Source organism: Oreochromis niloticus, linkage group LG3 (assembly GCF_001858045.2).
Source record: "Oreochromis niloticus isolate F11D_XX linkage group LG3, O_niloticus_UMD_NMBU, whole genome shotgun sequence".
In the NCBI taxonomy this organism is placed as follows: domain Eukaryota; kingdom Metazoa; phylum Chordata; class Actinopteri; order Cichliformes; family Cichlidae; genus Oreochromis; species Oreochromis niloticus.
Genome location: NC_031967.2, coordinates 77,272,643 through 77,294,999, shown reverse-complemented (window position 1 = coordinate 77,294,999; position 22,357 = coordinate 77,272,643). Strand labels below are relative to the sequence as shown.

The following is a 22,357-nucleotide window of genomic DNA, read 5'->3' as shown; positions in this document are numbered from 1 at the left end:
AACAGCTCCTGTTCTTGGTTTGCAGATCCAAAGAAACATTAATTGTGCACACCGATGCAAGCGCCCACGTTCTCGGTGCAGCCTTATAACAAGAACAGGAGAGCAAGTTAAGAGTCATTGCCTATGCCAGTAGGGGTCTCTCCAAGTCCCAGCAAAGGTACCCTGCACACAAGCTTGACTTCCTGTCTGTCAAGTGGACTGTCACCCAGAACGTTTCCGCTATCTCTGTGGAGCAAAATTACAGTGATGACAGACAATAATCCACTCACATACGTTTTAACATCTGCAAAGTTTGGACGCAGTAGGGCATCGCTGGTTGGCCGTACTTTCCACTTTTCATTTTGATATTGAGTATAGCGCTGGGAAGAACAACCAAGATGCAGATGGGCTGTTGAGACGTCCGTATCTGCATGCCTGTGATATATCTGATCAGAGTTCTAATGATGAGGAAAATGGCATTGAAGGCTTTACTGCACAACTCTTGCGCCGCAACAAAGAGCCTGATTTTCCAACTGAGGCGGTAAAGGCAGTATGCAAGAGACATGAGTATTCTTCAACTCTTGAGGAGGAGGCAGCAGTACCATCGTCTGCACGAGTACAATGTTTGGCTATTGGAGGCTCTGCAATACCAGCAGATTCCTGTCAAACTGATGTAGCTGGGCCATGCCCCCTGCTGCAGATGTCTCTTTCCGATTGGCTACGTGAACAGAAATTAGATCTGGAGAGCTGAGAGAGTCTTGCAGAAAGCTACCAGTTAGCCATTGAGCACAGTCAAAAGAGTGCTTTGCGAATCAAACAAAGGTTTGACAGTAAAGTGCGGGAATCCACCCTTGCCAAGGAAAATAGAGTTGTTTTGAGGACTGTTGCCATCAGGGGTAAGCACAAAATCGCTGATCGGTGGAGCCGAACCGTGTCCACTGTAATCAGACAGATTCAGGACTCTCCTGTTTCTGTTGTGGTGCCTGAAGGAACAGATGGGCCTGAAAGAGTGCTACACAAAGACCGGCTCTTGCCTTGTCGGTATCTCCACCCACTGTGGAAGAGACAGCATCCAAAGCAACACGGTCTAAACCTGCAAACTCACCAGCAGTTGATTTAGCTGGGAATGATTGTTCAGAAACCGGCAATGATTAGAGCACTGCCATTCTCTGCCCTATCATAACCCTAATGTATTACCAAATGGACCCAAAGAAGACGACCAGATTGCGACCACAAAAAGACTGGCTGGAGTAAAAGTCCACAAAACGTCAGCTACCGGAGACATTTGGGACAACTTGTTCAGACTCACCCTGTTGAATCAGTCTCAAAAGATTCTCCTTCACCTTTGATGTTTCCACTCAGGTCATTGAAGAGTTAGGAACAGGAAGTTACTTGTTGGACTATTTAACCATATCCTACATTTATAGTGCACAAAAGTTACAAAATTGAACTCATCTCCTTCTGCAGTACCAGCTAATACCAGGTACGATCAGTTGCATGACAGCAGGAGGCGCTGTGGCTTAGCTGGTCAAAGCGCCTGCCTAGTAAACAGGAGATCCTGGGTTCAAATCCCAGCAGTGCCTTCCTGTTACCTTTGGAAACCATCTTCTTCACAGTGTTGATTGCATTCTTAATCTTGGAGTTAGGAAATCTTTGAAAGTCTGTGTATGTGCTGAGTTATCCACCTCACGGTACTCTTGAAAGCTTCAAAAACTTCTTTCACCTCATCCAAGAAGATTCGTCAGTTCTAGAACAAATGCTGGAGGGTCCCAGGCATTAAACCCTACTGGAGCTTCTGAGGGTTGTTCACCCGATATTGATGTCTTGGGCATGTCTAAATTTTCATTATATCCTCTTCTTAGAAATGAAGGACAGAAAGCATAACTCCCAATGCTCCCGCCATCAGCACTCGTTAATGAAATGTAATGGCATTGGTAGGGAGGCAAGGCACTGCTGGGATTTGAACCCAGGATCTCCTGTTTACAAGACAGGTGCTTTGGCCAGCTAAGCCACAGCGCTTGAGCTGTGTTCCTCTGGCTACTGTCCAACAGCTGGTGGGGAAAAATGTCAGCAACCCATTCAAAACTGTGTCTGCAGAGGTTCTGATTTACTTGGTTTTTCCCTTCCCTGAAGGAGGCACTGTAGCTTAGCCGGTCAAAGCACCTGCCTGTAAACAGGAGATCCTGGGTTCAAATCCCAGCAGTGCCTGTTGAGCTGTTTCAAAATAAGAGAATCTGTGTAGGCAAGCTTTCCTTAATGTCAAAATAGAAGAAAGTAAGTTGTTGAATCTCAAGTGTGGAGGCACTAAAGATTTAGCAAAGGACACCCCAACAGCTGTGCTCCACATGCAGGTGAAAAGATTCCATACTCAAAGTGTACTAAAACATCAAACTGCCCAACTGTAACAACAGATGTAAACGGACCAATATAGAAACTGGCTGAGGCAGGGTTATATTAAGCTTTTGTCCCAAAAGTATTGTCAAGATTCTGCAAATCATTAGAGTTACTCATAAGAGAAGGTACGACTGTTAGGTGTTGTGTTAAAATAAATGCCGTAGTGTTCTCTATTAAAAACAGCATAAGAAGGTGTTCTAGTTTTCTTGTTTCCTCTTATGTTTGGAAAAGTGTATAGGCAGCAGGAATTTGAGTCAGGTCTTGGTTTTCTTGATGATGTCACTCTTTTCTCAGCTACACTTGAGAACCATGAGGAACGATCGCTGAAGGTCCTCCATAGGATGAAAGAATTTACTTTAAAGCTGTCGCCAGAGAAATGTCAGTTCTTCGGGACATCTGTCCAATATCTCGGCCGTGTTGTATCATCAGAAGGGGTCAAAACAGATCCAGCTGCCCTCACTACCCGGCCAAGACCAGCTAACATCAAGTAGCTTAAGTCTTTCCTTGGGTTCACTGGATATTACAGGAGGTTATAAAAGACTATTCCAAGCTTGCAACACCCCTTAATCACTTAAGCGCTGGTTGCCTCCCACTGAAGAGAAAATCCAGTCTGTCTGGCAGAAACCGCAAGGTTTCTACAAGTGCGGATCTCAAAAAGCCTTTTCATGAAAAATGGACCCCAACCTCTGAAGATACTTTTAAGACATTGATTCACAAGCTCACACAACAGCTCCTGTTCTTGGGTTTGCAGATCCAAAGAAACATTATATTGTGCACACCGATGCAAGCGCCCACGTTCTCGGTGCAGCCTTATAACAAGAACAGGAGAGCAAGTTAAGAGTCATTGCCTATGCCAGTAGGGGTCTCTCCAAGTCCCAGCAAAGGTACCCTGCACACAAGCTTGACTTCCTGTCTGTCAAGTGGACTGTCACCCAGAACGTTTTCCGCTATCTCTGTGGAGCAAAATTTACAGTGATGACAGACAATAATCCACTCACATACGTTTTAACATCTGCAAAGTTGGACGCAGTAGGGCATCGCTGGTTGGCCGTACTTTCCACTTTTCATTTTGATATTGAGTATAGCGCTGGGAAGAACAACCAAGATGCAGATGGGCTGTTGAGACGTCCGTATCTGCATGCCTGTGATATATCTGATCAGAGTTCTAATGATGAGGAAAATGGCATTGAAGGCTTTACTGCACAACTCTTGCGCCGCAACAAAGAGCCTGATTTTCCAACTGAGGCGGTAAAGGCAGTATGCAAGAGACATGAGTATTCTTCAACTCTTGAGGAGGAGGCAGCAGTACCATCGTCTGCACGAGTACAATGTTTGGCTATTGGAGGCTCTGCAATACCAGCAGATTCCTGTCAAACTGATGTAGCTGGGCCATGCCCCCTGCTGCAGATGTCTCTTTCCGATTGGCTACGTGAACAGAAATTAGATCTGGAGAGCTGAGAGAGTCTTGCAGAAAGCTACCAGTTAGCCATTGAGCACAGTCAAAAGAGTGCTTTGCGAATCAAACAAAGGTTTGACAGTAAAGTGCGGGAATCCACCCTTGCCAAGGAAAATAGAGTTGTTTTGAGGACTGTTGCCATCAGGGGTAAGCACAAAATCGCTGATCGGTGGAGCCGAACCGTGTCCACTGTAATCAGACAGATTCAGGACTCTCCTGTTTCTGTTGTGGTGCCTGAAGGAACAGATGGGCCTGAAAGAGTGCTACACAGAGACCGGCTCTTGCCTTGTCGGTATCTCCCACCCACTGTGGAAGAGACAGCATCCAAAGCAACACGGTCTAAACCTGCAAACTCACCAGCAGTTGATTTAGCTGGGAATGATTGTTCAGAAACCGGCAATGATTAGAGCACTGCCATTCTCTGCCCTATCATAACCCTAATGTATTACCAAATGGACCCAAAGAAGACGACCAGATTGCGACCACAAAAAGACTGGCTGGAGTAAAAGTCCACAAAACGTCAGCTACCGGAGACATTTTGGGACAACTTGTTCAGACTCACCCTGTTGAATCAGTCTCAAAAGATTCTCCTTCACCTTATGATGTTTCCACTCAGGTCATTGAAGAAGTTAGGAACAGGAAGTTACTTGTTGGACTATTCAACCATATCCTACATTTATAGTGCACAAAAGTTACAAAATTGAACTCATCTCCTTCTGCAGTACCAGCTAATACCAGGTACGATCAGTTTGCATGACAGCAGGAGGCGCTGTGGCTTAGCTGGTCAAAGCGCCTGTCTAGTAAACAGGAGATCCTGGGTTCAAATCCCAGCAGTGCCTTCCTGTTACCTTTGGAAACCATCTTCTTCACAGTGTTGATTGCATTCTTAATCTTGGAGTTAGGAATCTTTGAAAGTCTGTGTATGTGCTGAGTTATCCACCTCACGGTACTCTTGAAAGCTTCAAAAACTTCTTTTCACCTCATCCAAGAAGATTCGTCAGTTCTAGAACAAATGCTGGAGGGTCCCAGGCATTAAACCCCTACTGGAGCTTCTGAGGGTTGTTCACCCGATATTGATGTCTTGGCATGTCTAAATTTCATTATATCCTCTTCTTAGAAATGAAGGACAGAAAGCATAACTCCCAATGCTTCCCGCCATCAGCACTCATTAATGAAATGTAATGGCATTGGTAGGGAGGCAAGGCACTGCTGGGATTTGAACCCAGGATCTCCTGTTTACAAGACAGGTGCTTTGGCCAGCTAAGCCACAGCGCCTTGAGCTGTGTTCCTCTGGCTACTGTCCAACAGCTGGTGGGGAAAAATGTCAGCAACCCATTCAAAACTGTGTCTGCAGAGGTTCTGATTTACTTGGTTTTTCCCTTCCCTGAAGGAGGCACTGTAGCTTAGCCGGTCAAAGCACCTGCCTTGTAAACAGGAGATCCTGGGTTCAAATCCCAGCAGTGCCTGTTGAGCTGTTTCAAAAGAAGAGAATCTGTGTAGGCAAGCTTTCCTTAATGTCAAAATAGAAGAAAGTAAGTTGTTGAATCTCAAGTGTGGAGGCGCTAAAGATTTAGCAAAGGACACCCCAACAGCTGTGCTCCACATGCAGGTGAAAAGATTCCATACTCAAAGTGTACTAAAACATCAAACTGCCCAACTGTAACAACAGATGTAAACGGACCAATATAGAAACTGGCTGAGGCAGGGTTATATTAAGCTTTTGTCCCAAAAGTATTGTCAAGATTCTGCAAATCATTAGAGTTACTCATAAGAGAAGGTACGACTGTTAGGTGTTGTGTTAAAATAAATGCCGTAGTGTTCTCTATTAAAAACAGCATAAGAAGGTGTTCTAGTTTTCTTGTTTCCTCTTATGTTTTGGAAAAGTGTATAGGCAGCAGGAATTTGAGTCAGGTCTTGGTTTTTCTTGATGATGTCACTCTTTTCTCAGCTACACTTGAGAACCATGAGGAACGATCGCTGAAGGTCCTCCATAGGATGAAAGAATTTACTTTAAAGCTGTCGCCAGAGAAATGTCAGTTCTTCGGGACATCTGTCCAATATCTCGGCCGTGTTGTATCATCAGAAGGGGTCAAAACAGATCCAGCTGCCCTCACTACCCGGCCAAGACCAGCTAACATCAAGTAGCTTAAGTCTTTCCTTGGGTTCACTGGATATTACAGGAGGTTTATAAAAGACTATTCCAAGCTTGCAACACCCCTTAATCACTTAAGCGCTGGTTGCCTCCCACTGAAGAGAAAATCCAGTCTGTCTGGCAGAAACCGCAAGGTTTCTACAAGTGCGGATCTCAAAAAGCCTTTTCATGAAAAATGGACCCCAACCTCTGAAGATACTTTTAAGACATTGATTCACAAGCTCACACAACAGCTCCTGTTCTTGGGTTTGCAGATCCAAAGAAACATTATATTGTGCACACCGATGCAAGCGCCCACGTTCTCGGTGCAGCCTTATAACAAGAACAGGAGAGCAAGTTAAGAGTCATTGCCTATGCCAGTAGAGGTCTCTCCAAGTCCGAGCAAAGGTACCCTGCACACAAGCTTGACTTCCTATCTGTCAAGTGGACTGTCACCCAGAACGTTTTCCGCTATCTCTGTGGAGCAAAATTTACAGTGATGACAGACAATAATCCACTCACATACGTTTTAACATCTGCAAAGTTGGACGCAGTAGGGCATCGCTGGTTGGCCGTACTTTCCACTTTTCATTTTGATATTGAGTATAGCGCTGGGAAGAACAACCAAGATGCAGATGGGCTGTTGAGACGTCCGTATCTGCATGCCTGTGATATATCTGATCAGAGTTCTAATGATGAGGAAAATGGCATTGAAGGCTTTACTGCACAACTCTTGCGCCGCAACAAAGAGCCTGATTTTCCAACTGAGGCGATAAAGGCAGTATGCAAGAGACATGAGTATTCTTCAACTCTTGAGGAGGAGGCAGCAGTACCATCGTCTGCACGAGTACAATGTTTGGCTATTGGAGGCTCTGCAATACCAGCAGATTCCTGTCAAACTGATGTAGCTGGGCCATGCCCCCTGCTGCAGATGTCTCTTTCCGATTGGCTACGTGAACAGAAATTAGATCTGGAGAGCTGAGAGAGTCTTGCAGAAAGCTACCAGTTAGCCATTGAGCACAGTCAAAAGAGTGCTTTGCGAATCAAACAAAGGTTTGACAGTAAAGTGCGGGAATCCACCCTTGCCAAGGAAAATAGAGTTGTTTTGAGGACTGTTGCCATCAGGGGTAAGCACAAAATCGCTGATCGGTGGAGCCGAACCGTGTCCACTGTAATCAGACAGATTCAGGACTCTCCTGTTTCTGTTGTGGTGCCTGAAGGAACAGATGGGCCTGAAAGAGTGCTACACAGAGACCGGCTCTTGCCTTGTCGGTATCTCCCACCCACTGTGGAAGAGACAGCATCCAAAGCAACACGGTCTAAACCTGCAAACTCACCAGCAGTTGATTTAGCTGGGAATGATTGTTCAGAAACCGGCAATGATTAGAGCACTGCCATTCTCTGCCCTATCATAACCCTAATGTATTACCAAATGGACCCAAAGAAGACGACCAGATTGCGACCACAAAAAGACTGGCTGGAGTAAAAGTCCACAAAACGTCAGCTACCGGAGACATTTTGGGACAACTTGTTCAGACTCACCCTGTTGAATCAGTCTCAAAAGATTCTCCTTCACCTTATGATGTTTCCACTCAGGTCATTGAAGAAGTTAGGAACAGGAAGTTACTTGTTGGACTATTTAACCATATCCTACATTTATAGTGCACAAAAGTTACAAAATTGAACTCATCTCCTTCTGCAGTACCAGCTAATACCAGGTACGATCAGTTTGCATGACAGCAGGAGGCGCTGTGGCTTAGCTGGTCAAAGCGCCTGTCTAGTAAACAGGAGATCCTGGGTTCAAATCCCAGCAGTGCCTTCCTATTACCTTTGGAAACCATCTTCTTCACAGTGTTGATTGCATTCTTAATCTTGGAGTTAGGAAATCTTTGAAAGTCTGTGTATGTGCTGAGTTATCCACCTCACGGTACTCTTGAAAGCTTCAAAAACTTCTTTTCACCTCATCCAAGAAGATTCGTCAGTTCTAGAACAAATGCTGGAGGGTCCCAGGCATTAAACCCCTACTGGAGCTTCTGAGGGTTGTTCACCCGATATTGATGTCTTGGGCATGTCTAAATTTTCATTATATCCTCTTCTTAGAAATGAAGGACAGAAAGCATAACTCCCAATGCTTCCCGCCATCAGCACTCGTTAATGAAATGTAATGGCATTGGTAGGGAGGCAAGGCACTGCTGGGATTTGAACCCAGGATCTCCTGTTTACGAGACAGGTGCTTTGGCCAGCTAAGCCACAGCGCCTTGAGCTGTGTTCCTCTGGCTACTGTCCAACAGCTGGTGGGGAAAAATGTCAGCAACCCATTCAAAACTGTGTCTGCAGAGGTTCTGATTTACTTGGTTTTTCCCTTCCCTGAAGGAGGCACTGTAGCTTAGCCGGTCAAAGCACCTTACTTGTAAACAGGAGATCCTGGGTTCAAATCCCAGCAGTGCCTGTTGAGCTGTTTCAAAATAAGAGAATCTGTGTAGGCAAGCTTTCCTTAATGTCAAAATAGAAGAAAGTAAGTTGTTGAATCTCAAGTGTGGAGGCACTAAAGATTTAGCAAAGGACACCCCAACAGCTGTGCTCCACATGCAGGTGAAAAGATTCCATACTCAAAGTGTACTAAAACATCAAACTGCCCAACTGTAACAACAGATGTAAACGGACCAATATAGAACCTGGCTGAGGCAGGGTTATATTAAGCTTTTGTCCCAAAAGTATTGTCAAGATTCTGCAAATCATTAGAGTTCCTCATAAGAGAAGGTACGACTGTTAGGTGTTGTGTTAAAATAAATGCCGTAGTGTTCTCTATTAACACCCAAAGAGCCATTTGGACCCGGTTTCCACGCAAAAGAAAACACTGGGAGCTGCAAATGCTTTTTGACATCTAAAATGAAGATAACACTGTATATATTGTTTTTTACCTTTATGCTTTGTGTGAATAAAGAAGGTGTGTTGCTTATGAAATCCATGAAGTGCTACAAAGAAAAAATGACATTTTATTTATGTAATTAACACATTTTGAACTCTTAAAGAAATATAACAAAAGGAAAGACACCCAGCTGAACTAAAATGATCCATGTAGCAAACAAAAACTGTTGTTACCCTTATATCGCTTTTGGGCTTTTGGAGCCTTGAACTGACTTTTAAAAAATAATTGGAAAAAAAGCACCATGCTGCTGAAAGATGAAAAATAGATATTTGCAAAATTCTGCCTAAATATGTATTTTACCTGGTTAATGTGTGTGGCGGGGCGTGGTCTGCAGCGCCCCTGGAGGGGAGGCAGACGCACCTGAGCGGCACCTGCAATCACCCCTCGCCGCCTTAAAGTCTGTGCTATCTATGCTGTTGTGTTGTTGTTGATATATGTCGGGCTGTGAGCTGAAAAGCGACAGCTGGCTGTATGCGTACAGCAACCGTGTGTGAAAAGTGGTCTATAAAGAGATGCTGAAAAGTATGTTCATGGAAACATCGTCGGGTTTGCCGTGATATGTTTACAATGGGACTTCTGCTCCTGAACCTCTGCGCACAGTGTCTGCAAATCAGGGCCGCAGGTTGCCGACCCCTGCACTAGGCCATTGGCCTCTTGTTGCCTTACATTTACAGCTAAGCATGTGAAGAGTCTCCTGCAAACCTACTTCTAAGTTATGTTATGACAATTATGAGCTTTTATTAAATTCAGGTACAAGCATCAGCATCAGCATCCCCCAACTGTAGCTTCCTGTCTCCTTTTATGACAGGCAGACACCCGTGTCAATAAATTCCTTTCCCTCTACACAATTACACACACTCTCAGGCCTAAAGCTAAGCCAAACTGAAACACACAGACAAGTCTTTCCCGATTCCTCTGATTTACTGCTGGACCCTCTCATCTAAGCAAATTTAACACATTATCTTCTAATAATTGTTTTCTTGTACTCACAGTGGCCATTTGTGGCCACTTCACTTCTTCTTTTTTGACTACTACACTGCAGTGGACCAAAAGAATGACACTGGTTTGACCTTAAGGATCTAATAGTTGTGTGTGTTTGTGCATGACATTGCAACGCAAATATGTATTTGCAAGATAGACTGGAATAAATTATGACACATCAAATATTACACAGGCTGCAGTCATAGCTGGACTGGCCATCGGGCATACCAGGCATTTTTACAGTCAGTTACCATAACACGTACTGCGTACTAGCTAGCATGACGGAGTTTCTATACAGCTGGGTGGGTGCTATGATGTTACTGATAGTTAACTTTATTTTATTCATAAGGTTAGTTAGTAGAGTTGCCAACTGTCCCGTAAAAAGCGGAATCGTCTCGTATTCAGAGAAAATATTATGTGCTTCGTACTGAGCTCAAAAGGAACGCGATTTGTACCGGACTTTAGCTACAATGAAAAAGACACAAAGTTGGAGTTATTCTGTCTTGATGCAGCACAGCTGTGTCTTCTGCTCTCATTCTCTCCCCTCCCTCCCCTGTTGTTATTTCAATCATGAAACTGATCAATGATCAGCTGATCAGCTTTTCTCTCTCGTTTGATTATCACCCACTTTGTGTGAGAAAGAAGAAACCAGCGGAGGTCACGTTAAACAACAGCAGCATGTTTAAGCTTGATCAGCTGTTGTTAGAATTTATTATTTTCTAGTATCAGCTGATGTTTGCTGGAGCCACAGCTGTAAAAGCTGCTGGTCATGATGTCGGTTTGGTTATCTGGTGAGAGGGAAACATGAAGATGAAACCAGGAGATGTCCTTACTGAATCATCAGAGCTGAACAGGTGATGGAGAAACAGGTTTACCTTTTAGGTGACATGGATGAGTTGAAGGGAAGTTAAGAACTGTTTCTGAGAGACAAATAACACCAGGATCCTTTTTTTACGTAGCTGACAGCTGGTAACTGTGCAGGGGCGGATCTAGCAAAGTGCTGCCAGGGGGGCAGGTAGGTAGAGTTGGATGTCTCGAGACCACTTTTACATGGTCTTGGTCTCGTCTTGGTTTTGACGGACTTTTGTCTCGGTCTTGTCTTGGTCTCGCTGTCTCGGTCTTGCTGTCTCAGATCAACATAGTGGTTGGGAGATATGGAGTCAACAGTATCCATGACACAAAACGTAACGTTCGATAATGTATCACGCGCAAAAACTTTAGCTCTAAGAGCCGTGCTTAGATAGTGCTTTGTAGTGAATCAGAATAGTCGACTCCCAATGAGCTGAGCCGGCTCCTCACTTAATTTCCTTTATCTGCTCAGCTCTCACACAGCGACACACAGTGGCTCAGCTATGCTCAAATCCCTCCACATTGTGGCATATTATTATTTCGCCTTTCGCGCCCTTCAAACACAACTAAATGCAACCCGTTAGATTGTGCAGTATGCCCGGTCAGTAAGTCACAGAAATGTCAGCGACTTCGTCTGTCATAAAATTTGCGTTCATAGAACACAAAGAGTTTTCGGGAAATGCAAAAAAGAAGCATTCGGCAAAGTGCAGGTTTTGCAAAGTCTCCTTGACCGAGACAGCCGGGACTACCTCAACCTTCACCAGGCACCTGGAGTGCAAACACCCTCAAAGGTAAGCTAGCCAGTAGCCATCTATCCATCTTCAAACTCTTCTAACTACCTTTCCAACCTCAGATGACCAGGTAATGTTTATGTAATATTGTTATTTATGATGTGTTCTTCAAGCGGTATAAATTATGTAGGGACAGTTTTTTTGCAACCGTCCCTGCGGACTTAACTTGTGAAGATTGTAACTAACATTACGTTACATGCTATGTACAGGTAGCTAGCGCTAGCAGTGGCTATCAGCTACTTAAACAGTTTTCACTAACTTTAGGTATTTTGTTGAATTCATTGAGCAGAAATATATCGAAACCATTTCAGTGAGCACTTTAAGGGCTGGTATGGTGTGGTTTGTTGTCGACTTTAATGGGCATATTTATGTGGTTGCTGACTCGTAAGTAAGGACGGGCGTTTCAAGAGTGTCCCTATAACATTGCTCGGCTAACAGCGGCATTCTCGACAGTGAAGCTCAGATCAGAGCGGTCTATGGCTCTGGTCCAGATAAGCACAGATCGCAAAACTGAGTCCCAAAGTTCTTAAATCGAACTTAAGGATCTTTGACTATGACTTTCTTAGGTGTTTTCTACTATGTTGCCCTACTAAACCACTCCAGTGTGTAGGGGCTATTGCAGCATGTCATTATTAGACACAGTTATTTTGTATTGGTGTAACTTCAGACTTTATTGAGTAGTTTCTTCTCAATACAGCTGTGTCTGATAGCTGACTGGCATGAGGAGGCTTAATGCAATATGCAAAGTTAATGCACAGACATTTTGTCTTCTGTAGATTCCATTCAACTGTTTTTCTGTTCTTGTTATTTAAGGTCTTGCAACCCTGAACACTCCAGTATTTTCATTATTACTAGTTGTGCCTAATGATCTATATATGTGTCACACTGGATTGGATTAGGTTATTTTGTATGCAAAGGTCTTCCCTAATTGATAGGTTTAAAATTACTGTGCTTGTAAGATTAGTAGTTTTTGTGGTTAAATAGAAACAGATATTTTACAGATTCCTATTTCCCTGTTTTGTAGGTACTTGGAGTACAAAGCAGGATCTGCAACATCAGTGATAGCGGTCAATCCCACACAGCCTCAATTATCATTGTTTGCTCCAAGCATCCACTTATTTTCCCCAAATTCACCCAGGCAAAAGGCCATCACCCAGTCCATCCTCCAGGACCTTATAGTTGGATGCTCTCTCCCCCTGTCTATCATTGAAAATCCACATTTTAGATACTTCCTGAATGTCTTGGATAGCAAATACCCTCCTGTGTCTAGGACCACCTTGACAGAGAAGCTGATACCTCACCTTGTCACTAAAGTGAAGGGTGACATAATCAAAGCCCTGGAAGTCCAGCCAAATGTAGCAATAAAAACAGACCTCTGGTCTGACTGGAGGCTTTGTACTTTCCTGGGAGTTACTGCTCATGTTGCCTGCAAGAACAAGGACTCTTACAGTTTACAATCATTTTTGCTTGACTGTAGGCGTTTCACAGGGAAGCACTGCGGCGAATGAATCGCCTCAGCATTTGACAGCATAGTTAAAGAGTATGGCATTGGCCATAAAATAAGTTACATTCTGACGGATAATGCAGCCAATATGAAGCGGGCCTTTAAAGTCAGGATGCCAGAAGTAGAGCACCCTGAAGGTGACAGCAGTGATGACCTCGATGATGAAACAATGTGGGAGGATGCAGAAGATTCGGATCCATGGTCAACGGGTGAACGTCTTTCTTGCTTCGCCCACTCGCTGCAACTCGTAATCAATGATAGAATGAAAGAGGTAAAGGTAATAGCTAGAGCCATTGCCAAAGCCAGCAAGTTTACAAACCTGCTGCACAGCAGTAGTAACCACAAAGACTTGTTTGAGACACACTTTGGCTCCAATAAGTCCATCCCAGCAGCAAACAGCACCCGCTGGAATAGCACCTACAGATAGTTAAAGGCTCTAATCACACTTGACCACAGGGCCATCACTGAAATGTGCAGCGATATAGAGAATTTAGTGTTTTCAGCCCGGGAGTGGGCTCAGCTGAAAGACCTTTGTGCTTTGCTTGAGCCTTTTTCTGAGGCAATAGACCTTACAGAAGGTGATCATGAGGTGACTATTAGCATGGTGGTCCCCACTGTTCTGGACTTGAAGAATCATCTTATAAAGATGGAAGTATAAATGCCCCAGGTCGTAACTATAGTCAGGGCACTGAAAAGATCCTTAGAGAAACGGTTCCCTGGAATTTTCAGGCAGATTTGCATGGACGAAAAGGATCCAGAAGAGCCGTTTAGTCATCGGATCTACTTCCTTGCCACCATGCTCGACCCCCAGTTTGGACTGACCTGGGTAGATTTAGATGTCCAAAATGGTGAAACCAGACCAGCACTGAAGAGGTTCAGAGATGAACTTAAAAAGTCATTAATAGGTGACTGTATAATAATAATTATTTATTGTTATTGTTGTTTTTGTTGTTCCACTTATTATCACTGTCTTTGGTTTTATAGCATCATTAGAAGCATCCTGTCTAATCCTGTCTTTGTGTGTGTGCGTGTGTGTGCACCCTTTTCCAGACCTTTTGATCACAGAGGTAGACAGAGATGCACCTTCAGCACCAACAGAAGGGGACACAGAATTATCGGATAGTGACTCAGCGCCACCCCCAAAACAACGTCTTCTTTCACAAGGCATTTAGGTTGCAATGCAGCACAAGCCAGGACTCGAGCACTGATGCACAAATAAGCAAGTACCTAGACAGCATAAATGAACGTGACTGTGATGCAATACAATAGGACATGATGCAATTTCAAGTTTATAATCTTCAGTTTGATGTTACAATTTTATCTATATATGAAGTATAACTGAAACAGTTACATATTTCCCATTCTTTAGACAGTTGTTGGAGGTGATCGCTGTTTTGTCAGATGACTTTGGGGTCAGTCAGTACCATCATGTCAGCCCTCAACAGCAAACAAAAGTTAGTCTTTTTTGTCTTGGTCTTGGTCTCGCCTTCTGTCTCCTTTCACTTTTTAAAGGTTGCCATGTTAGAAAAAATATTTTGTCCTGCCATGCTGTTTATTGATGTGGTAAATGAATAGTTTATGAAAATATATCTAAATCTGTCATTTATTATTTTTAATACACTTACTTAAGATGACTGTTAGGACAACTTACTCATTGCAAGTCTGCAGTATTAAGAATAATTTGATATCTCTGACTGTACAATACTAATTGTTTACCTACTGACAAACATTTCAAGTTCAACTAAATGAAAAAACAATTTGTGGTAACCTGAATGTGATTAAAAATAATTAACAACACTTTTTGTAATGATGTTAAAATCAGCCCAACTTTTATTTTCAAATGCAAAAAAATATAACAGCCAACATACTGGACACTGTTCTGCTGAACAACAAACAATTATATTGCCATCACTGTTATAATCTTACAATGAAACAAAGTCTCAGATGTAATTATTCTGAAAATAAGTTTAGGTCTACCACAAGTTTGTTTTGTACTTACATTACTTATATAATCAAAATAAAATATTTGTTGTTCTGTCACAAGTGCAGTCTCTGATTTAAACAACACATTTGTTTTTCATTTCAACACATGAGCTGGAATGTTGTATTATTTTTAGGATGCTTGTTTCCAGTCCAGGCATTACTGCCTGAATGACTGTCATGGATCGAGGTGATCCAAATGTAGGTGCAGAAGAAAGTCTTTAACTTCCCTTAAGTACAGCGGCAGTGGATGTGGGTTGGAGATGCAATGAGCTTGAACCTGCAGGCGACCATCTTCACTGACCACACCATCTGTGACGGAGGACTCATCTCTCCTGGTGTCCTGCAAGCAAACAATCATATTTTTTGGAACATGAACTTAATTGCTTCCATCTTCCATTAGCTTGCTAGCTTCCATCTAAAGATAATATATAATATAATATATATATATGTTCTGAATGAGAGATTTCTGAAAAAATGAAAACGTACAGCGCTGCTATCACTTCCAACATAAATAAATACAGAAAACTAAACAGCTGTGGGCAGCACGGTGGCACGGTGGTTAGCACTGTTGCCGCACAGCAAGAAGGTCCTGAGTTCAGTTCCACCATCAGGCCGGGGTCTTTCTGTGTGGAGTTTGCATGTTCTCCCCGTGTTTACGTGGGTTCCCTCTGGGTACTCCGGCTTCCTCCCACTGTCCAAAGACATGCAGCTTGTGGGGATAGGTTAATTGGATAATCGAAATTGTCACTAGGTGTGAATGGTTGTCTGTCCCTGTGTGTTGGCCCTGCGACAGACTGGCGACCTGTCCAGGGTGTACCCCGCCTCTTGCCCTATGACAGCTGGGATAGGCTCCAGCGCCCCCCGCGACCCTGAAAAGGATAAGTGGAAGCGGATGGATGGATGAACTTAATTGCTTTCTTAAAACATTTTCATTTCCAATGTGTTGGAAAACCAAAATACTTACTGATGTCTTTCTGTCCAACAGCAGGAGTGCTGGTCCCGAGCCTCAAAGACAGTAAGAAGCAAGCAGAGGGAGAAAAAACAGAACATTTTTCAGAAACTGATTTGATCCTTAATGGCTGTGCAGTTATAATAACTTACAACACAGAAGGTCAATGTAGGCCCCATACAACCAAATTAGACTAACACATATAGTATTAAAAACACCATCTACTACTGTGTCTGAATGTGTAGTATTGGCACGGTCAGTTTAGGCCTGAAAAGATATGTGTTTGAAAAAAGACCACCTAATTTAAATATAATCATAACATGCTAGTTAAAAGTTAACTACCAATATATAAAGTTTCTAATAAGCAAAAGGACCGGATCTAAAATATGGCAGGGTTTATATGTAACACAATGTTTCTTATGATTCAACTGTGGAATTTAACTTAATTTTTTAAAAGGACAAACTAAACTACTTTATTCTCAAGTATAAAGCCAACCTAGACATTAACCATTTAACAGGCCACTAGTCTGGATTATAGCTTTCACAACAAAACTTGTTTTTAAACACATTTATTAACAAAATAAATACTATTGTTGTTATTATTAGTATTTAAAATGTAATTAAACAGAAGAGTCGGTTAAATATAAAAGCAGTTTGCTTATGTTGTTAAAGAAAGGCTAGATTTGACATTAATAGATGCCACAGATGGCCATCTGCTGCGACCCAACCGGTCGCAGCAGATGGCCCCGCCCATCCCTGAGCCTGGTTCTGCCGGAGGTTTCTTCCTGTTAAAAGGGAGTTTTTCCTTCCCACTGTCACCAAAGTGCTTGCTCATAGAGGGTCATATGATTGTTGGGTTTTTCTCTGTACCTATGAAGCGCCTTGAGGCGACATTTGGTGTGATTTGGCGCTATATAAATAAAATTGAATTGATGAGTATTGAATTAAATTGAATTGAATTGAATTAGATGTTCAAAAGCTGCCACAAAGCATTTAAAAAAATAGATGTCTCCGAAAACGTCGGAGCATTTTTACAAATATGTGATGTCTTGATAAATCGAGCAGATATTTGAACTTTACACAGCTACATTCTTGCCTGAAAATTTTATTTTTTAATTTTTTAAAAGTTTATTTTGTGACCCAGACAAAGTAATATTTAAAAGTTTTTTAGCCGCGCTCCTCCACCATTGCCACGTTTGAGTTTTGGACGAAATGCATTTTGGGATATTTAGCTGTACCAAGTTGCTCCAAGTCCACACAAGTCACCACCGATACATGCTCGATAAAATGGGGCAAAAACAATTCGCAGAATTTTTCGCGTTCTCGACTTCATGTGTACTTTGAATTGGAACAGTACTTGGTCTCCAACATATTACAATTCAATTCAATTCAATTTTATTTATATAGCGCCAAATCACAACAAAAGTCGCCTCAAGGCGACAAGTCCACAAGTACACACAAGTATGCATACACAGGCTCCGACAACTGCGGCCGACAAATGCGATCCTCCTTTTCCCCAGACTACCCTTTCTGGGTCACAAAATAAACTATTAAGATATTTTCAGGCGAGAATGTAGCTGTGTAATGCTCAAATATCTATTTAATTTATCAAAATATCACATATTTTCAGAGAGCTCTATTATCCACCAGCATGATAGCTGACCAAGGCTCGATACAGCCGGCGAGCACAGCTAACTCCTGGTGTATCGTTTTCAACCCCCCTGCGGTCTTATGCTACTCAGGTTAAACATGATATATATAGTTAGTTAGTTATGGCTATGGATTGAAAATACACCCCACCCCTAACGGCTGCAACTCCCGAAAAATTTTGTCTGGGCTCTTTTCTCATTTTTTTTATTTTAAACAATCAACAGAAAAATTTCACAGACATATTTTTATATAAGGTTTTTAAGGCTGTGGTGTTAATTTTTAAGTAACATGAGCCCAGCGGCAGCAGCAATGCTAGGCTAACACTAACTAGCTAGCAAGATTACAAACCTGGTGCTAAACTAAGAGAAGCCACAAAATCAGTTTGAATAAGAGTAAACATTTACTCACCAAGTCAGTGTATCAGGTAAAGATCCACAGCAATGACAACAATAATATCTTGAGCTGAAGCTTCTCCAGGTTTGCTCAACATATTCCATAACAAATGCTGGCACCATGAACATGCGGACTGATCCGCGAGGGAGGAGGATGGTAGTGATGTAGCATTTTCAAAACACATCTTTCATCCTTCCGCACTGAGAAGCAAAATTTCCAGCTTATTTAGTTTTTCTAAGTTAAGACAACTCAAATAAATTGAGTTGTGGTAACTTACTTAAATTGAGTTCTAATAACAAATTGATAAAAATTGAGTTCAGCCTACTTAATATTTTTAATTAAACAGAATATTAGATTTTACAGTGTATTCAATAATGGTCATGTCTCACCTCTAGTCTTCTCTGTCTTAGTTTCAGGTTTCCACCATGTGCTGTAGATAGTTCAGGAGGTTAACTCGACCAAGCAGTAGTTGGGTTTCTGTACTGTTTAGAATGCCAGCATAGGGAGGATGGTGTAGATTTAAGTTTATTAGATTGATACATACCAACAAGCCAGTGTACATCACTGTGACAACAGTGTTTGTTTTCATTCAAAGACTTTATGGTTTTTCCTCCCCTAATCAAAATGCCTGTGCCGATTTTTTGTCCCAGTAGTAGTGGCGGAGCGGAGGGGGGGGGGCTTACTGGGCTTAAGCCCGGGTTCTTTTTTCAGAAGCCCGGGGTCTTTTGGAGTGTAATTTTGTCATAGTTAGATGCCTGGCTGACAACTGTATAAAACAAAAACTACACACAATATTCGAAGCACATAGTGCACACTGTGGGAATTTACGACTGTGCCTAAATCCCCCCTAATATTGGTATGATCCGAGCTCAGACACTAAGCGACTGAGCAAGGGGGCGGGGGGAGCTGCTGCCTGCGAGTGTGCTGTTGGAGAAACGTATGGGCTCAAAATGTGGTCATAAATATTTTGTACTTGTAAATCAGGATTTGTATGTGTAAAAAAGATTTGTGTGTGGACTTAGCCAAAAAAAACCCTGCAAGTTACAAGTACGAATTTTGACCCTATTTGTCTTCCTTTCATCTGATTGGTCAATGTCATGTCAATCACAAATGTAACAATCCAATCAGAGAACAGATGGGTTTGGCTGTCGGAGGGGCACTTTTTTTGAACTGCAGGTCCTTGAAGGGTAATACAGTTTGAAGCTGGAGGATATCTAAATATCCGATAGCAGCTAGGTCCCCTAACTTTCAGCAGCTGTTGAAAGGATAAAGTTGTGGTATGTCAGTCCACACACAAATCTTTTTTACACATACAAATCTTTTTTACGCACACACAAATTCTTTTTACACATACAAATCTTTTTTACACACACAAATCTTTTTTACACATACAAATCTTTTTTACACACACAAATTCTTTTTACACATACAAATCTTTTTTACGCACACACAAATTCTTTTTACACATACAAAACTGATTTACAAGTACAAAATATTTATGACCACATTTTGAGCCCATAGAAACGCAGCGAGGCAGACAGAGGAGAACTTAAGTTCGACCAGGTACCAAAGCAAATCATTCGTACTGTACAAATAATATAAATATGACGGTGTATCACGAAAGATTGATATCAAACTGATCACTTGACCCATATTACATTACTTGCTCTTCAAGTGAATCAACAAATGGCGAAATGAAAAGCCGAACAACAACAATGCTGTTTCTTTAGAGAGTCTTAGCTTACATGTGTGTTTATTTCATATTTTCAGTTGTTTCCCTCCACGGCTAAATAAATCGGTTTCAGTAATGCACTGATATACAAGAATGGACATAAGGAGCTTCTTTCAAAGAAAAAACTCTGGTAAATGTTATTTTATATATTATGCTTTGTATGTTGTTCAGTATATTTCTATGCAAAACAAGAGGAATTTCAATACACAGCAGTATATTCACAGCTGAAACCAGATATTTACATAGACTTTATGGAAAACACAAGAACATTTTTTTACTGTACAACATCAATTTAGAGTAAACTTGTTTTGTTTTGGATAAATAAATATTGAAATATCTTTTGAATTAGTTAAATGTCAGAATAAAGAGAGAGGGAGCTGTCTATTTTTATCACTTTCATCAAATTTAGGAGTACATATTGTTAAGATTCAAAAGTTAAGGAGGGATACAGGAGGAAATCCAAATAACACACAGATCCGGCCGGGTCAAGTCAAATGATGATTTTAATGAACACACGCGTGGGAGACATAACGCTGTATGCAGACAGCATCAGATCTCGCCCCAACAACGACCCAACAATAGTTTTATAGCATCGAGGTATGTTTACTGACGCCCTCTCTACGTCATTACATGCAGCAGTTTCAAAACCACAAATGTTCTATTTGACAACTTGTGACACAATTAAAAGAACACTGGCTTCCATCTTCTCCCAGGTGCTGCCCCGCAACCCGCCTTAGCTCTCGCATAGCTCTGGAACACCCTGCACCCACTTCAAACCGTCACATACACAGAAATACAGTCATAGCAAAACATGCTTAAACTTTCACCTACAAATGAACCTACTAACTGTATGTGTATGTATGTGTGCGTATGTGTGTGTATGTGTGTGTTCAGGTTAACCTCAGTTGCCCCTTATTTCACCTCTTCGCTTATGCAACCAGACCGAGGCATCCTCATGTAATAATCTTGACTTATGTATATGATGTATTAAACAAATGTTTCAATCAAGGACCTTTACTAAAAGCTTAATCAAAAGATATAAATGAATAAAAGATAATAAAGAATAACCTGGTTATTCAAATAACATCATCCAAACAGCTGCTCAAAATAACTTGCACTCAGACTCTGCTTTCGGTTTCACTTCCTGCAAAGCATGCTCTGCAAAAGTCTTTCACACACTGAAGTCTGGACTTCAGTGTACGAGTATAAAAAACATTCAAAAGCTTTTAAGATTATAAATTCAACTCAACAGTTTAAAGTGGTTCTTACTGGACCTGTAATAAAGACTAAAATGATACCAATATGTTTGAACATCTGAATGCAATATCCATACTGTTATTAATGGAATGGTAATGATGATTATAAAAATAGCAGCAAGAAATAGCAGCAAAATATCTTTCTAATCTCTACAATATACACTAAGTTTATTGTTAATTAATTAGAAAACTCTTAGTAGAGTCCATGTGAGTAAATTGGTGGCACACCTGTGGATGCATATAAGGCAAAACACAGAGCCTGTTTCTTTGTCATGGGAAATCAAGAGATGTCAACCAAAACACCAGGAAAAGAATTGTGGAGCTCCATAAGTGTGGCTCAATTTTGAATGCAATTTGGGTGCCATTTACAATTAAGAAATACAGATAGTTTCTCTCTTTACTCTTAAAGTTAACAAATATTTTTTATATATTTATCAACCTAAAAAATAAACATTTAGTCTGATTTGATGTTACAATTAAAAAAGTGTTTGTGTTTTTATCTGAAGAGTATGTAAATATCTGGTTTCAACTGTATATTTGATGATGTTGGTGTTTGGCTTGATTGTCAGCACAAAGAGGGAGAGAGAGGAACAGAGAGGGAGAGAGAGGAACAGAGAGAGAGAGGAACAGAGAGGGAGAGAGAGGAGCAGAGAGGGAGAGAGAGGAGCAGAGGGGGAGAGAGAGAGGAACAGAGAGAGAGAGGAACAGAGAGGGAGAGAGAGGAGCAGAGAGGGAGAGAGAGGAGCAGAGGGGGAGAGAGAGAGGAACAGAGAGGGAGAGAGAGAGGAGCAGAGAGGGAGAGAGAGGAGCAGAGAGGGAGAGAGAGGAGCAGAGAGGGAGAGAGAGAGGAGCAGAGAGGGAGAGAGAGGAGCAGAGAGGGAGAGAGAGGAGCAGAGAGGGGGAGAGAGGAACAGAGAGGGAGAGAGAGAGGAGCAGAGAGGGAGAGAGAGGAGCAGAGAGGGAGAGAGAGGAGCAGAGAGGGGGAGAGAGGAACAGAGAGGGAGATGGAGAATGAGGACAGAACAGAGATGGAACAAGAGCAGGTGAGACACACATGTTAGTCAAATGGTTGTTTACCAAAAGTATCACCGTATCATAGGTACTCATGTATCTCATACCTAGTGTTTCTTTTTAGGTTTGTTATTTTTCAAATTCTACATTTATTAAGTTATGCAGGATTGTTTGCACAACAAGGCTAAATAATTATATAAACTTTTCTAAATCTAAATAGTGGACTTTGGAAGAATTAAAAAATAAGGTCTATGATGATTTTTAGTGTTTTGATTCTGGTTCTGTCTTGGTTAAGTCCTAAGTAGTCCTGATTTTGAACTGTTGTAGTCCTGTTTTAATTCCAGATCAGTTCTGGGTCTGGTTGAAATG

General features: G+C 41.9%; 8 non-coding genes across 8 annotated transcripts; 5 read left to right on the top strand and 3 right to left on the bottom strand.

Moving 5' to 3' along the window:
• The first annotated feature begins 1,488 nt into the window (after window positions 1-1,488).
• trnat-agu (transfer RNA threonine (anticodon AGU)) lies at window positions 1,489-1,562 on the top strand. Its single transcript has one exon. It is a non-coding gene; the product is annotated as a tRNA-Thr (tRNA).
• Window positions 1,563-1,924: 362 nt separating this feature from the next.
• On the bottom strand, window positions 1,925-1,998 carry trnat-ugu (transfer RNA threonine (anticodon UGU)). The gene has a single exon. It is a non-coding gene; the product is annotated as a tRNA-Thr (tRNA).
• Window positions 1,999-4,594: 2,596 nt separating this feature from the next.
• trnat-agu (transfer RNA threonine (anticodon AGU)) lies at window positions 4,595-4,668 on the top strand. The gene has a single exon. It is a non-coding gene; the product is annotated as a tRNA-Thr (tRNA).
• A 362-nt stretch (window positions 4,669-5,030) lies between these two features.
• Window positions 5,031-5,104, bottom strand: trnat-ugu (transfer RNA threonine (anticodon UGU)). The gene has a single exon. It is a non-coding gene; the product is annotated as a tRNA-Thr (tRNA).
• A 117-nt stretch (window positions 5,105-5,221) lies between these two features.
• Window positions 5,222-5,295, top strand: trnat-ugu (transfer RNA threonine (anticodon UGU)). The gene has a single exon. It is a non-coding gene; the product is annotated as a tRNA-Thr (tRNA).
• A 2,410-nt stretch (window positions 5,296-7,705) lies between these two features.
• Window positions 7,706-7,779, top strand: trnat-agu (transfer RNA threonine (anticodon AGU)). The gene has a single exon. It is a non-coding gene; the product is annotated as a tRNA-Thr (tRNA).
• A 365-nt stretch (window positions 7,780-8,144) lies between these two features.
• trnat-cgu (transfer RNA threonine (anticodon CGU)) lies at window positions 8,145-8,218 on the bottom strand. The gene has a single exon. It is a non-coding gene; the product is annotated as a tRNA-Thr (tRNA).
• A 117-nt stretch (window positions 8,219-8,335) lies between these two features.
• trnat-ugu (transfer RNA threonine (anticodon UGU)) lies at window positions 8,336-8,409 on the top strand. The gene has a single exon. It is a non-coding gene; the product is annotated as a tRNA-Thr (tRNA).
• The last annotated feature ends 13,948 nt before the right edge of the window (window positions 8,410-22,357 follow it).